Genomic DNA, 16,146 nt, shown 5'->3' with positions numbered 1-16,146 from the left:
AACGTCTTTTCTCCTGATCTACGGTTGATTCCGATGACATCGATGTCATCCGCAAATCCAAGAAGCATGTGAGATTTCGTGATGATAGTCTTGTTCCTTTCCACGTTTGCTCTTCGTATTGCACCTCAAGGTGAGATTTCACTCGCTATTCTGACGCATGCTTTTGCACGTACCCGTCCAAAGTCGCATCAACTTAAATAGCCTCGCCGGAAAACTATGTCCTAGCATTATCTGCCACAGCTCATTTCATTTAACTGAATCGTACGCCACTTTAAAGTCTTCAAACAGATGATAGTGTAGTAACTAAAGCAGAGTAAATATCTGATCGTGGATAATGCGTAAAACAGACCCCATGGTGGTCTTTAGTCTCTTATGCAGTAACTCCTATCCCTACCTTCTCGTGATACCACTCGGAATACGAGCAACCTTCGGGACCCATAGCCTAATTCATGCAAATATATTTACAAAGCCACCTGGAAATCACCTGACCATCGAACCTTGATCTAAATCGATTATATTCTCATCGAGGGCCGGTTTTTCTCGAACATCACCAACGTACGCTCCCTACGGGGTGCGGATATCAACTCAGACCATTACCTAGTAGCAGTACATGTGCGCTCAAAACTATCGACGGTTTATACCTTGCGACAAAGCTGCCCTCCCCGGTTAAACATTCTGCAATTAGACAACCCGCGAGATGCCGAAAACTACGCGCACGTACTGGATGAAGTTCTGTCTTCCTTTGTGGAGCTAGATGGAAAACGGATGGAGTACGATACGCTCGGCCCTCAACGAGGCCGCAACCGCACCCCAGAGAAGTCGATGAAAGCTGTGGTCTGTCGTCTGTCCCATCTACAAAAGAGCGATCGGCTACATTACTGTAATTACCGCAACATTACACTGGTCATTGCATTGCCGCCTACAAGGTGTTCTCCCAGATTTTGCTGCTTCGGCTACGACGGATTAAATTTTTACTCTCCAACAAATCTTCCAGAAATGTTGGGAGTACAACGTGCCCACGCATCATATTTTCATGGATGTCAGCTATGGCAAGTAATGCACTAGAACGGTTTTCCGGACAAATTGACGCGGCCGATCACGGCTACCCTGGAGTGATTGATGTGCTACATGTGCGTTTCGGGGGAATTTTGAGTCCTTTCGAATCGCGTCCTGTATGTCATTCAATATCGCCATTAAAGGTGTGATCCGGCGAGCGGGCATCTAAACGAGCTAAACGATCTTCATCAAGAGTAACCAATTCCTCCTTCGCAGACAAAATTGACATCACTACTAGAAACCTCGGGACGGCGGAGGCGTTCGCCAGACTAAAAACGGAAGCTAGGAGGATTGGGTTACAAATCAATGCATCGAAAACCAAATATATGGTACGAAGAAGCTCCAGTGAAAGCAACATTTGCCTCCCAAGGATAGTGACTATTGACGGCGATGAACTGAAAGTGGTTGATGAGTTCGTAAATTTGGGTCTGTGGTCTCCGCCGGCAGTAATATTAGTAAGGAGATTCAACGACGTATTCAAGCTGGAATTTGAGCCTACTTTTCCCTCCGCAAGACGCTTCTATCAAGGAGCAAACACCGCCGCATAAAGCTGACGATGTACATAACGCAAATCAGACCGGTAGTCCTCTACGGACATGATAGACTCCGCTAACGGTCTCAGTATACAAAACAGAATACGGAAAAGCACCTTATAGGTAGAATTGAGCAATGTAATGCCTCGATAGTTTTTTACACTCGAGTCGATATCCACCAATCTTCCAACCTCTCTACTCTTTGATGTTCAGTCGGGAGTTCATTCCTTCCCAGAAGCCTTACCGTTTTTCAACTCACTGACTGATAGCTTTCTTAACCTCCACCTGTGTTGCTGGCTCAACAGCTTGGCCACCGCTCACAATTCTTATCCTGTTCCCGCTGATCTCCGTGTTTACTTCTCGATTCAACAGCGTCTGAAAGTGTTCTGTTCACCTGACGTGAATTTTAGCATGCATAGCACGGAAAAAGTATCGAAGCCTTGTCACGAGGGAAAATTTGTCCAAGTTTCGATGAGCGTGGAATGAGTGGACCACGATCCTGAAGGGGAAAAAGCGCCAGAAAGAGGACAGAGATCGTAAGGAGCTAGAACAACTATTGCGGGCTGGTGACATGCGCAACTTCTATGGTAAGGCGAACCATTCCCCGTAAAGAATACACATCGAAGCCTGTCATGTGTATGGACGAGGAGGGAAACTTGACCATAATCGAGTGTGAAGTAAAGTGGGCTAGTGGAAACAGAAACAACTTCGATGAGTACCTCAATGGTGACATAACTGAAGGAGGCGAAACGGGAGTGATTCAATTAAAGACAATTAAAGATTATTTGAACCACCGAAAAGACCGACTTCTGGCAGAACTCTACAAATCTGGTTATGAATCACTTACAGTGGCACTAATTGTGGCAATTTGCAGGGCTTGGAAGAAGGGCAAACTACCGTAGGAGTGGATGGAAGGTGTGTTTTGTCCCATCCACAAAAACGGCGACTGACGTGGATTTCAGGGCAGCATACGACACAGTTGAGCGCGGACAGCTATGGCAGATAATGCATGAAAACAGGTTTCCAGACAAACTGATCCGGCTGATAAAAGCTACTCTGAGTGAGCGAGTGATGTGTTACATGCGCCTTTCGGCGGCACTCACAAGTCCTTTTGAATCGTGTAGAGGGTTACGGCAAGGCCATGGACTGTCCTCCTTGCTATTTAACATAACTATTGAAGGTGTGAACTGGCGAGCGGGAATCGTAACGAGAGGAACGATCTTCAGCAAGAGTAGCCAATTCCTAGCCTTCGCGGGCGGCCTTGAAACTATTACAAGATGCTTGGCGATGACGGAGGCAATCCATGCTAGACTAAAAACAGAGGCAAGGAGGATTGAGTTTCAAATCAATGCGTTGATAACCAAAAAGTGCATTCGATGGTATTTTTGGCATGCCTCTACTCTGTTTTTGAGTTACCTTGCCCTGAAGAACCAATTTATGTACGAAACAAATGCGCAGTAATGGTAGTGTAAATTTGTTTCTTACCAAGTAATAGGTAACAGGTTTTCCCACTAGAATGTGTAGAACAGAGGGAAGACCAGGAATAGAAGTAGGTTGAAAAGTTAGTTTCGTACGCTATATGATAGAAAGAGGCTCCAGAGGAAATACATTCGCCACCCACGGATTGTGACTATTGACAGCGATGAACTAGAAGTTCACATATTTGGGATCTCTGGTGCTGAGTCAGCACTGTTGACAATAATAAGAGTGAAGAGATGAACGAAAGGTGTTGCGGATTGTTTTTGGTGGAGTACAAACGAAATGTGGAGAATGGTGCAGGCGTATGAAGCAGCAGGTGCTACTTGGAGAGACTCCTTTCGTGCACCTGGTGAAAATCGGTAGGCTATTTTGGGCTATCCATGTCGCACGGATGTCATCGGTACCAGGAATAGAGGTGCCCAATGTACTAGATGACTGGACTAGGTTGAGGCAGACAGGCGTGATGCTCAAAGAATTTATGAGTAGCAGAACTTGTGAGCAAGTACTGTGGAGAGAAATTTTTGTTAGGGCAACTATGGGTAAAACCGTCACCCTAACGGCTTTCACAGAAATTCCATATTTTTATGTCAATTATCGACTAGCAAACCTCATAGAATCTTAGTTTGACTATTGATTCTTCGTTTCACGAAGTCTGTTAGATACATATTTTGAATGTTTTTGATATATTATGTTTATTATGAAAAAGAAAACTCTGTCTCATCAAGCGCAACAAGCAGTAGTGCGTGTAAGATCAATACCCTATCAGGGCAAAACTGACACCTCTTAAACATTAAATGAAAGTTTATCTGAAAAAAATTATGATTCTCAAGAAACGTGTCTGTATACTACAAGCGACAGTATGAGTGAATCCTCCCTTCTCCCCCTTCCTATTCTCCCTACACTGACGTCTCAATAACTTTTTTAACAAGCTTTTAACAGAGTCTTAAAAAAATCCTTGCTTTCCCTTTAAGGAACTTGATACACCCATTGGTTAGTCCTACTCTAGTGAACTGTGTCTACTGATTACAAAAATGTGAAGTCTTTTTTATGAAACAAAAGATGCAAATTTATATATCTCCGTTGGAAATAATTGTTGGGGCTTCACAATATTAAAGCAAGGTGATCATAGCACCAATATTAAAGCAGATGATCAAAACTGACTACATGACTCATTCATGTCATAGTAACAAATGCCAATTTCTTGTTAACTTTCCATTCTTGACTGTCATGGAGTGCAATAAGTATATCTCATACAAATTGGAAAAAAGATCCTTGGAAAAGGTTACGGCTGATTTTTTATTACTCTTTACACCCCTCTTTTATGTTTTATATTAAAACATAAAAATAAAAGCATGAAACTTAAAACATATATTATGTATAATGTCGGTCGGTTATACCGGTTGTACGGTAATGTCAGTGTCGGTTTTACCCTGACTGAAAGTGTCGCTTTTACCCCGAATTGACATAAAACTTCAAAACAAAGTTTTAGAGACTCAATAAACGAAAAAATCGCCTGATTTTTTTTTACAAAGTAGACTAAAGAATATTGTGTGCTAAATCAGGCATGCAAAAAAAATATATCGAATTTTACAGTTTTTTCTGACTAAAATGCTTCAATTCCATTTGCGAAATTGTAGGACTGTTTCATCAATGCTGATCGGCTAAGTTTTTTTAATTTTTTGACAGCTGCAGAACTTCGGCGATTGTAAAATGACTCGAAACGTAACAAATAACAAGTGTAGACAGAATGTATTGGAAAATTTCTAGAAAACAGCCTATAACTTAAAAACTAATGGGGCGTCGGTTTTACCCACAGTGTCGGTTATACCCGGATTACCCTTACAGCCCGAGCCACTTCGGTTCTATGCTACTAGGAGTAAGTAGGGTACGGGAGGGTATTCCCATCACGCTGCTAATTTCGGCATACATTACCGTTTTTGGCTACACTTTCCTAAATAAAAACTTTGCCGCTATATAACAATACTGAAACGAATGGCTTTAATGTGTTATAACTATTTTCATAAAAATGTAAGTAGTTTGCTTAATTTTATTCAATAAACATCAAAACCACTATTTTTCCACTAGCACGTAACCAGGCTGACAAAACTAGCAGCAATTGCTTACGCGTATCCGCTCTTGATGATGGTTTGGAAAACACATAATTATGATCACGTTTACTTATTCTAGAAACTAAACAGCTGTGAATATGCTATCACAGAACAATTCTACTTCTTTTTATCACGGAAGAACACAAAAATTCCTCTCTGATATGTAAATATAAATCAATTTTCATTCACTAGCCGTTAGCAGCATTTTGTTTTTAATTCCAGCGTATGGTGCGTTACTTACACTACTACCAATATATGTGCTGACATATCTGGTATTTAAGTGACAACTGGCGCTTGTGTATATGACTGATTCAGTGATACACTAGCGCCAGCAGCAAGCTGTTGTCACTGCAAAACTAATTATCCTCAATGAGCCCGGAATGTAGGCAATAGCGAGGAGTTATTTTTCGGTCTCTCTTTTCTTGTCTCTTTTGATCTGTTTTTGAAAAGCATTTAATCGCTGTGCTAGTTATTTCGGCCTGTCGGATTTAGAAAACACAGACACCACTATAGAAAATGGGCTCAATTTAGCCGCAGCGACTTCATCATTTCTCGCGACTATAACTCAAATGCAGTAGCGTTTTATTAAGACCAAAATACACGCCGATATTCAGTAAATATTATTCTATCGACTGGTATCAAAATCTTGTCTCGAATTGATCTTCAGGCTACCGCTTAATGGGCTGGAAATACCCACCCGTACCCTACTAAATAAGATTGAAATGAAGAAAATGGTTTTGCTACTCCTGTTTTATAGGGATTTCCGCTACAAAAAAAGATATACTAGTAGCTGGAGGACAAGAGACGAGAGAGCTGACATCGCCCCTGATGGTCGTCCAAATGAAGAAAAATAGTGGGTTCAAAGGGGTCTCGAGTTAGATCGAGCATTCAGCGTGTAAATTAATACACATACAAACAAATGGTGCTCTACTTTCGCCATTGTGCTGTCTTGTAAAGAGATTGGTGATAATAACGGGTGACAACTAAAATTTTGGAATTTTATTGATGCCACTATACTCCACAACAAACGAGCTCAGAGAGAAATGGGAGTATGTATGTGTTAGCTCTCTCTCTCTCTCCTCTTTTTGCCGATATTTTTTGTTTTGTTTATGCTTGCCTTGTTTTGCTTAAAATGACGTCGAAACAAGAAGCATTTCGGGAGCGCGTTGTACACTTTTACGAACTGCCACAGAAATCTCGGCATTAACTATACGGTACAACATTTGAAAAGCGAATATGTTGCGGCTTCGACTGTTTACCATATCCTAAGATGCCCAACAACTATTCGCAAGCAAGGTAGCGACAGACCAGCCAAAATTATGGACGCAGAAGGACATCGTTCTCTTTCTCGTTTCTTCAACAACAAGCCCTTTGGTTTGGCTGTCATTTAAGATGCACCAGACGAATGTTTGAAGAAAATTTTGATCCCATTTCTACAAAAACATAATGCAGATGGACGATACATTTTTTGGCCGGATAGAGCATCATCGCATTACGCCAAAAAGCACAATCGTTCCTGAATGCTCATTCGATCTCATTTTTACCCAAAAACCACGACCCGGAAAATCTGTCTCAGTGCGCCCAATCGAAGATTTCTTCGGGATTTTGAGTTCCTTGGTGTACAAAAATAACTGGAGAACCACGAATTGCAAGCAGTTGACTGGTAGAATCAAGAGATGCATTCGCAAAGTTGACATGACGGCCGTACACCGCTTCTGTTTCGACGTCAAACGAAAGCTTCGCCGAACAGCGGATTACGTACCGTTTCCAAATGTACACTAATTTTTGGATAATATATCTTTAATTTCGGTAGATCAGATCTTCTTCGTGTATCTTTGTCTTTTTTTGACAGTTTGAGAAAAAAATTCAGTGTGGGGTGGGCTACGAATCCACAATATTGTTCGGAGCACACACTGCGCACAGCAACTAGCGAAATGTATACACTGAGGAATATCACTGTAATAATATGCTAGTACTTTTTCAAGTCGTAATTTAAATGAAAGTGAGAAAAATCGAGTCTAAAGATATAAATTATTGTAGAATAAAGCAATCTTATAGTCCAACAATACTGCATTAAATCTGTAGATTCATCCTCAAGATCTAACTTTTCTAGTTGAGCCCTTTGAAATTAGCCTCAAAGCATTTTGACAATGACATTCGCCAAGTACTGTTTCGGCTTGTTTTGATTTCCTACGCTACGTCACATGCACAAATGCAAGACAACAGTTTCGAACAAATTCTTGCAGTACCTATATGGATACAATCTGGCAAAACGAAAGGATGACCGCGCACTTTTCGATGACGTTTCACCTTCAGGACTTCAATTTGGACTAATTTCAATCTTAAATGTTAAAAGTTAGGTTGAAGGAAAGGGGTGGTTTTATACTTTATCAACATTGTTTACCTTCAGGACATCACATTGGACTAGATTTAATGCTGAAACGATGCTGGTCAATGCTGAAGAAGAGGGGTAGTTTTGCACTCTGAGCAGGGTTGCCACATGCACAGATTATTCTGTGTTTAACAGATAATTGAAAGAAATCGCCTGTACAGAATCTGTATGCATAGAATACAGATTTTCGCCAAATTACACAGATTAAACAGATTTTTGAGCTTTTACATGAGAGTGAAAGAGACGGAAATAGTCAGCAAAATGACTCTCTATCTCTTTCATTCTCATTGTTTTGCATTAGACAGATTTTTGCACAGATATTTTTCTTCGCCGTACAGATTGTCAGATTTTTTCAACAAAAAACACAGAATTATATGTGGCATCCCTGACTCTGAGGTACTTCCCTAGCACAGATATCAAATTGGTATAGGTTTAAGCGCCGTAAAGAATCTTCGACCTATTGGGACGAGGAGTTTCTGTCACTTTTTTGTAAAAAACACGTGCAAACCATGATGACGTCTTTTCTTCGACCAATCAGGAGGCGAGGATTTCTAGTTGGACAATGCTTCATTATTTTCAGTTTTTCAATAGTGTACACTTACGAAATAATAGCGTTCTTCATTTGAGCCAATTCGTAGAAGATGTTCCGATTGGTTGGTACAAAAATATTGAAAATCGATCGGGAAACCGCTAAGCTATTAGCGTTCAAAACCTGACCACTTTTTGAGAAAGATTTTTTGGAATGACACCCTACCCAGCCAAACCTTGCCGTAAGACTTAGTCCTACGTCAAAAAGTATCTGCAGAATGGACCAAGGACAATATCACTAAGCTGATCCAAGCTGTGGAATGAAACGAGCACATGTGGGACACAAGAATCGAAGCATATAGGGATAGAAGACTGATTAGTTGTCACCCGTTAGTAAAGACACGGCGACACTCGCTTTTTCGGTTTAATCAGAAAACGGTAGTGAATACCGACCTTTCATCTTCTTGGAATTTTCTTTGGTCCTAAATAACGTTGAAAATTAAAATTAGATTTAGAATTTTATTTCAGAGGTATTTCAATGAGCTGTTCAAGTGTTCACCCGTTTCCTAGATTCAACCATAGGTTATTTTTCAGAAGTAGCGTAAGCAGGAACGTTGCACTTGTCCTGCAACTATCCTGTACCCTAACATGCGCATGAGAAATTCGTTGTTCAAAGAGTCTGAGTATGATACAGAGCTAAATTCGAAGTTCATTTTCTATGTTTCATTTCGTGTAATTTAAGAAAAATTCTTAAATCAATCCACGAATAAACCAGTTGAGTCAGAATGTTCGTTACGTCTCGGTCACCACTACTTGTTAAATCGGTTTTAAAATAGTCGTAAAACAAGAATCTTTATTCATCCTAATAGATGTTGAATTAGCATTAGCAATGTTTGTAAATCATTTGGCATCACCAATAAGATTCGCACCTGTTGTCCGCTAAAATGTTTTTATGAAGAAGTAGTGCAGCAGCTGGGAAATGAGTGCACGAATTTCCAAAAGTGTGAAAATCAAACAGGTGGCTGAAAAATTGTTTGAGCATTCATTATTTGTTTATATTCAAATTTTTATAAACATTGCCTTAAACTGAAAACCGTAAATGTAATTAATGCTCTCTATCAACACAACCTCAGGGTAACATTGAAGCTTAAAACTAATTTACGTCAGAATATTGCGTTGTAAAAACCAATGACTTGAAAAAAAAGATGGCTAGGAAATTCACTAACATGTTGTGATGACAGTCCAACGATCCAACGTTACGGTTCTGTATGGTTTGCTGTCGGAAATCTTGTGTTGAATGTTGAGAATGTCTGCTAACTAGTTTTTTCTCCTGCTAAGTGGTAGCAGGTGTTATACCTCTCAGGTTATTCCTAGTTCAATGATTGCTTGGCAACAGCTAGCTGGCCGAAGCAGTACCCACTGGCGACAAATGCTAGTGCAAATATTTTTTCTTTTAGTTTGAAGAAGTTTGATTCCTAGCCTAGTATAACGGAAATACAAATGCTATGTTTCGATATTTTCAATAGAGCGAACGATGACGCACTTTCTGTGCGTATGGCAGTCTATTGGTTGAAATAAATGATGATAAAAGCAGCGGCTATCGAAATCTTTCGACATTGGTTTCGTAGAACTTAACCGGTTACGCAATGCACAGTTTATGAATGAAATTTAATCTGCTGCATAAGCCGTGATAAATACCGATCAAATGCATTTTTCCTGTTAAAACTAGTTTATATTTTGGTTACCTCTGCGTGCAGCAGTCGAAAACGTTTTGTAAAAAAAATCATTTCGAAACACGTCTCAATATCGGTCAAACACCACGCTCGTAGACTTAAATACAAACCGCAGGCTTGCCAACGAGCCAGTACTAGTCACGGACAATCGGCAATCACAATGAGATTACTACTTACCGCTTTAGTATTTGGCTTTTTTTCGGCGGTTGCACACTGCCAACTGCCGCACTATACCACTTACAAAAGTTTTCCAACGGCTCAGCAGGAATGTGCCGAATATTTGCAGCTTTCGAATTGTACCCTTCAGCGGTACATCCGGCAGTCCTATCCGAACGAACCGATCGTGAAAAAGTTAATCCACTGTATCCTCGTCAATCTGGGCAGTTGGGATGACAGCACCGGTGTTCGGGAGTTCGCGTTCCGCAATTTCTTCCGACCGCTGCCTGACGATAGTTGCCACGAGAATCGGACCCGCGAGTGTGTTAAAACTGCTTTGGCTGGAATACGAGAGGACTGCTTCAACAGTCGAGCATACGAAACCTTCAAATGTTACTATCTGCACTTTGGAGACATCGTCAACACAGATCAGTACATCACGAATGAAGCACTCGAACTACAACAATTGGTGCAGACTTCGCTAATTATAGAAAGTTTACCGCGTTGCGTTCTGCTAGAGTACTGTAAGGGCAACATAGTCGAAAACCCAAACTGGCCTCAGGTTCAACTGGCAACGTTCATTCGTGCCGGATTCTACTCCATCGAACGAGGTATTCAGCTGGAGAATCTCTACACCCAGCTCGGCCAGTCGGAATTGCTAACACCGCAGACCCGTCAGTGCTGTGATGCCGTCACTGGCTCACTCTGCGATGCCGATCATGCTACCAGGTTGAATCAGATAGTCAAGCAGTGCTTGAATGCGGCTGTTCCTACCATGAAGTACGTGCAGGAAGCGGCCAAGGTTCTGGTGGGCGAAGATTCGACGTGTGATTGCAGTAGTGTCCAGCCCAGCACACCGCCTCCGGCGCCTTGCGATCTCTGTGCCTATCCCCGGCCAGCGCTCACTTCCTGTAGCCACCAACCGAACGTTATTCTTCCCTTTTACAATCGCATTAAACGCTCCGTATGAAATTTATTTTAACTAGATTTAATTAAAGTATGGAGAAGTGTTAAATAAAAAAAATGTGATGCGTTAATCACTTTTGCTGTTTGTCTTCAACGAAAACCTTTATGAGGTAACTGTGAACAGACATAAATTAAACCAAATTCTTTGATTCGAACCACATATGTACATATTTGTGTTATATGCATGCGCGCATGAGTGTTTGCTATTTTGAGAGCAAGCTAAACCAGAAATAAAATGTGGAAAATGCCGTTTACTACTACTGAATAGGATACTAATCACAATTCTAATTTTAGAGCTATAGTTGATTTAATATATTCCACGTACCATCTTCCTGCTCTACCGATTTTGATCAATTGCTAATTTTTTTTGCGTAAAAATTATAAATGCGTTTCTTATTCAAATAAATGAAGTTTAAATATACACAAAATTGTTAAAATAACAAGAAATTAAGAAGCAAGAAATCGATTCCTAAAATTAAAAAAGAAAAAAACTTATCCAATTTAATTCTACTACGTGTTCTGTGTTATGTTCTACTGTTATGTGTTCTACTGAGACGCTCCAAAAACTTCAGTCAAAAAATCGATTGCTATAAAATGAAATTTTCGTAGAATATATTGTGCTATATTGTAGGAAATGGGGAGTTCTATGAAAACTAGTCGTACACCGCATCTTTAATTACTGATAATTATTTATTTTATTTTACAGGACCGTTCAAGGCTGTCACACTGGCCTCCCCGGGTAACACCGTTCCGCCCGTCCTGTGGCGCGCACGTCGAAAAGCCGGTAAGTGTGTTGGATCGAATTGTATTGAATTGTATTGATCGAATTGTGTTGTATTGAAAACCAACACGTTCTATTATATTTAGCAATTGTCCACCAATCAGTAGGTCGCCACAGTAATTTGGGCTGGACGAACGGCCGGCTATTGAGGTGGTGCTTTTTGACTCGGTGCTTTTTTAAGTGTGTAGGCATTGCTTTTATATAATGGGAGCTAATTATAACCGCTTACGAACCAAACTTTTCTCTCCTAACGCTTGAACCACAAAGGACTGACTTGTTGTGGATTCAGAAATCAACAGTTTGCTATTTTTTCATGTCTTACCTCCTCTGCTCTTCAAATTTTCTTTTTCCAGCACCTTTTTCCATTTGCTCTTCCCTATTTTCCTCATTAACTTGCCTCATTTTTCTTGTTTATGTTTACTCATTAATGTGCCTTTGTTTTCTTGTTCTCTTTCGTTTTTTATGATTTATTTCCATCTTCCCTTTCATAATATATAGTCATTTCATCATTTTTTCCGCTTCGTTAGTTTTTTATCATCTTATTTACGTATTTTACGTAGCTTTATTTTTGCTGAAATTTCTCCGCTTTGTAGATTTCTTTTTGCTTTCAATTTCCCCTTGCACTTTCATGTTTTCGTTTCAATTTACCTTTCGTTCTTTACCTTACTTTCTGATTTTACTATTATGCCACTGTTTTATATTTCCTTTCTTATTTTTTTGTGGGTTTTCAAACCACTTTGATTTGTTTTTCATATTTTTCTAATTTTTCTTACTCATTTTCCTTTTTAAATTTCAGTTTCCTTAATACCGATTTTAATCACTCCTTTTTCTTGTTTAGTACGCTTATGTAATTTTTCAATTCAGTCTTTTATTTATATCTTTATTCCCTTTCTGTTCTGTTACTTCTGTTATTTATAGCTGTTTTGCATTCTTCTATTCAACTGTCCCAAATAATTTTATACTAATGGAAATAAAAAATTTTGAATGACAATATAAAGTAGTAAAGGTTATTGTTCCAAATTTTCCATTTCCAGTTCATTTCCATTCCATTTCCGATCCATTTCCACTCCGTTCCCAGTACGTTTCCAACCCATTTCCGCAACATTTCAGGACCATTTCCAATTCATTTTCAATTCATTTCTAGTCAAGCTCGAATCTTTTTCCAGTCCATTTTCAATCCATTTCCTGCTAATTTCCAGTCCATTTCCAGTTTTCCCCGTACATTTGCAGTTCATTTTCAGTCCATTTCCAGTCCATTTCCAGTCCATTTTCAGTCCATCTTTAGTTTTTTCCAGTACATTTCCAGTCCATTTCCAATCCATTTTCAGTACGTTTCCAGTCCATTTACAGTTCATGTCCAATTCATTATCAGTTCATTTTCAGTCCATTTCCAGTCCATTTCTAGTACATTTCTAATTTATTTCAGGGCCATTCCCAGTCCATTTCAATTGCAATCAATTTCCAGTCCATTTCCGGTTAGTGATGTCCAAAATTTTCAATTATTCGATTACCGATTAATCGGCGAGCGTTGTCTGCACTAATCGATTAATTCAACTATTCGTGCTGGTGGTATTCGATTAGAAATATTCGAACATTTTTTTCATTAATTCGATTAATCGAACGATTATGAACGATTAGTGGCCATTATTCGGGGATTATTCGCATTCATATTATTTCCTTTGAACTATTCGATTAATTCAACTAGTCGTGCTGGCAGTATTCGATTAAAAATTATTCGAATATTTTTATAGTTATTCGATTAGTTGAATTAATCGAACGATTAACGGACATCACTATTTCCGGTCCCTTTCCAGTTCATTTCCAATGAATTTCCAGGCCATCTGCACACCTTTTCCAATCCATTTCTAATCCATTTCCGGTCCTTTTCTATTCCATTCGCAGCCCAACTAACAATTCTAAAGCCACTTGGTTTTACTTAAATTTTATAAAGGTTTTATTGTAGTATTATTCATTACCTCTGGTTTTATTGTGGTATTGCGCAATACCGAAAGGCTACGAGTTCAAACACACTTATAGCTAGCTAGAAAACCATAATAAAACTGGTAATAAAGCAAATTTATTGTGGTTGCTTATATTACCACGTTAAAACTTGTTGGCTGCACCACGTCACTTATAAACTTACCATAAGAGTGGTGTAGTAATACAAAATGGCGCACCAATCAAAATTGATCTTATCGCGGTTACTTGTCAAACCGCATTAAATCTGCTAATTTTATAGAGCTATTAAATCGGTAGCAACCTGACCAAACGGTTTTTTGCGGCTATTATGAAGAATACCGCAGTTCAACACCAAAATCATTTTTTTATGGGAAGCCATAATGCCATATTCTAGTATTTCGTTTTAGCTCACAAACAAAAATTCATCAAAGCAAAGTGTTTTGCAAAGAGAAAGTTATTATCAATCGGTTTTCCAGCCACAGGAAACAACTAAAATGATTTTGCTAGAAATTGAGATTGACAAACTGAATATATTTATTTTATTAAAATAACCAGTTTTCGAAAATTGCAAAATTTTAGTGGCGCGTTGATTTTATCCACCTATCATATCAATATGCACGATGAAATTAAATGCGCACATGCTGCAAACCAACGAAATTGCTTAAAATGTATGAAATATTCTATGGGATATTTTATTATGGTCGCTATACCTAAACCAAATCGATATGAATAATGTGCCAGCAAAACTATAACTTTGCTGCACACGCATGTATTTTCAAGTTGATAATTCTGGCGAACTTATTTAAATTTCACCAGAGTGAAAAGCGAAAAGCTTTATTAAATATGGCGATGGCTGTCAAGCAGCGAAAGCTTAACGGGTTTTATTGCTGCTTTCAGCAGAGCGTGATACGACTACTTGAGCTTATGACCTGATTCTTATAGCGGTTATGAAAACCTTCTGAAGAGTGGGCCACTTAGTCAGAAAGCAGTTTTATAGCGGTCATCAGAAAGTTCTGGTGGAGCTCATAGTTTTATTAGCGGTTTTATAAAATTGGTCAAGAAAACCACTATACGAACGTAATAAAACTTGGAATTGTTATTTGGGAGTGCATTTGCATTCCATTTCCAGTCCATTTTCAGACTATTTTCAGTCCATTTCCAGTACATTTCTAGGCCAATTCCAGTCCATTTCCAATCAGTTTGCGATCCATTTGCATTCTTTTTCCCAGTGCATTTCCAATCGATTTCTGGTTCATTTCCAATCCGTTTCCAGTTCATTTTCAGACCATTTCTAGTCCAGCACCAGTCTATTTCCAGTCCATTTGCAGCGCATTTCCAATTCTTTTCCAGTCTAGCTCCAATTTTTCTCCGGTCCATTTCCAATCTATTCCCAAGGCATTTCCAGTCCATTATTGGTCCATTTCTAGTTTATTTCTGGTCCATTTCCAGTCCATTTCAAATCCATTTCCTGTCCATCTCCGGTCCTTTTGCCGTCCATTTTCGGTTCACTTCCAGTTCATTTCGAATGCATTTTCAGTCTATCTTCACGCTTTTTCCAATCCATTTCCGGTCCATTTTCAGTCTATTCCCAGTGCATTTCGATTCCATTTTCAGGCCATTTCCAGTTCATTTCCAGTACATTTCTAGGCCAATTCTAGTCCATTTTCAATTAATTTGCGGTCCATATCTGGTCCATTTTCAGTCCATTTCGATTCCATTTCCTTTCCATTTCGATTCCATTTCCTTTCCATTTCCGGTCCTTGTCCAGTCCATTTCCGGTCCTTTTCCAGTCCATTTCCGGTTCATTTCCAGTTCATTTCCAAAGCATTTCCAGTCCATCTCCACGCTTTTTCGAGTCCATTTCCAATCCATTTCCGGTCCACTTTCAGTCCATTCCTAGCGCATTTCCATTTCTTTTCCAGTCCATTTTCAGACCATCTTCAGTCTATTTCCAGTCCATTTCTAGGCCAATACCAGTCCATTTTCAATCAATTTGTGGTCCATTCTCACATTTTTTCCCAGTGTATTTCCAATCCATTTCCAGTCCATCTCCGGTTTTTTCAGTTCATTTCTAGTCCGTTTCCAGTCCAATTCCTGACCATTTTCAGTCAATCTTTAGTTTTTTTCAGTACATTTCAAGTCCTTTTCCAACCCATTTCCAACTCATTTCCAGTCCATTTTTAATCCATTTTCAGTCCAACTCCACGCTTTTTCCAGACCATTTCCAATCCATTTCCGGTTCATTTTCAGTTCATTCCCAGTGCATTTTTATTCCATTTTCAGTCCATTTTCAGGCCCATTTTTAGGCCAATTCCTGTTCATTTTCAATCAATTTGCGGTCCATTCCCACACTTTTTCTCAGTGAATTTCCAATCCATTTCCAGTCTATCTCTGGTTTTTTCCAGTTAATTTCCAGACCGTTTCCAGTCCAATTCCTGTCCATTTTTAGTTCAGT

At 39.3% G+C, this 16,146-nt stretch overlaps 1 protein-coding gene across 4 annotated transcripts in view; it reads left to right on the top strand.

Annotated features, from left to right (window-relative positions):
• Positions 1 to 16,146, top strand: part of LOC128743995 (dual 3',5'-cyclic-AMP and -GMP phosphodiesterase 11) — a 221,272-nt gene that overhangs the window by 25,061 nt on the left and 180,065 nt on the right. For all 4 annotated transcript variants that reach the window (XM_053840725.1, XM_053840724.1, XM_053840721.1 and 1 more), the window contains one exon: positions 11,658 to 11,735. The gene's annotated coding sequence lies outside the window, so the exon portion shown is untranslated. The remainder of the gene's footprint in view (positions 1 to 11,657; positions 11,736 to 16,146) is intronic.

Source organism: Sabethes cyaneus, chromosome 3, assembly GCF_943734655.1.
Source record: "Sabethes cyaneus chromosome 3, idSabCyanKW18_F2, whole genome shotgun sequence".
NCBI lineage: Eukaryota > Metazoa > Arthropoda > Insecta > Diptera > Culicidae > Sabethes > Sabethes cyaneus.
Note: the sequence above shows the minus strand (reverse complement) of the source record. Positions and strands in the feature narration are given on the sequence as shown.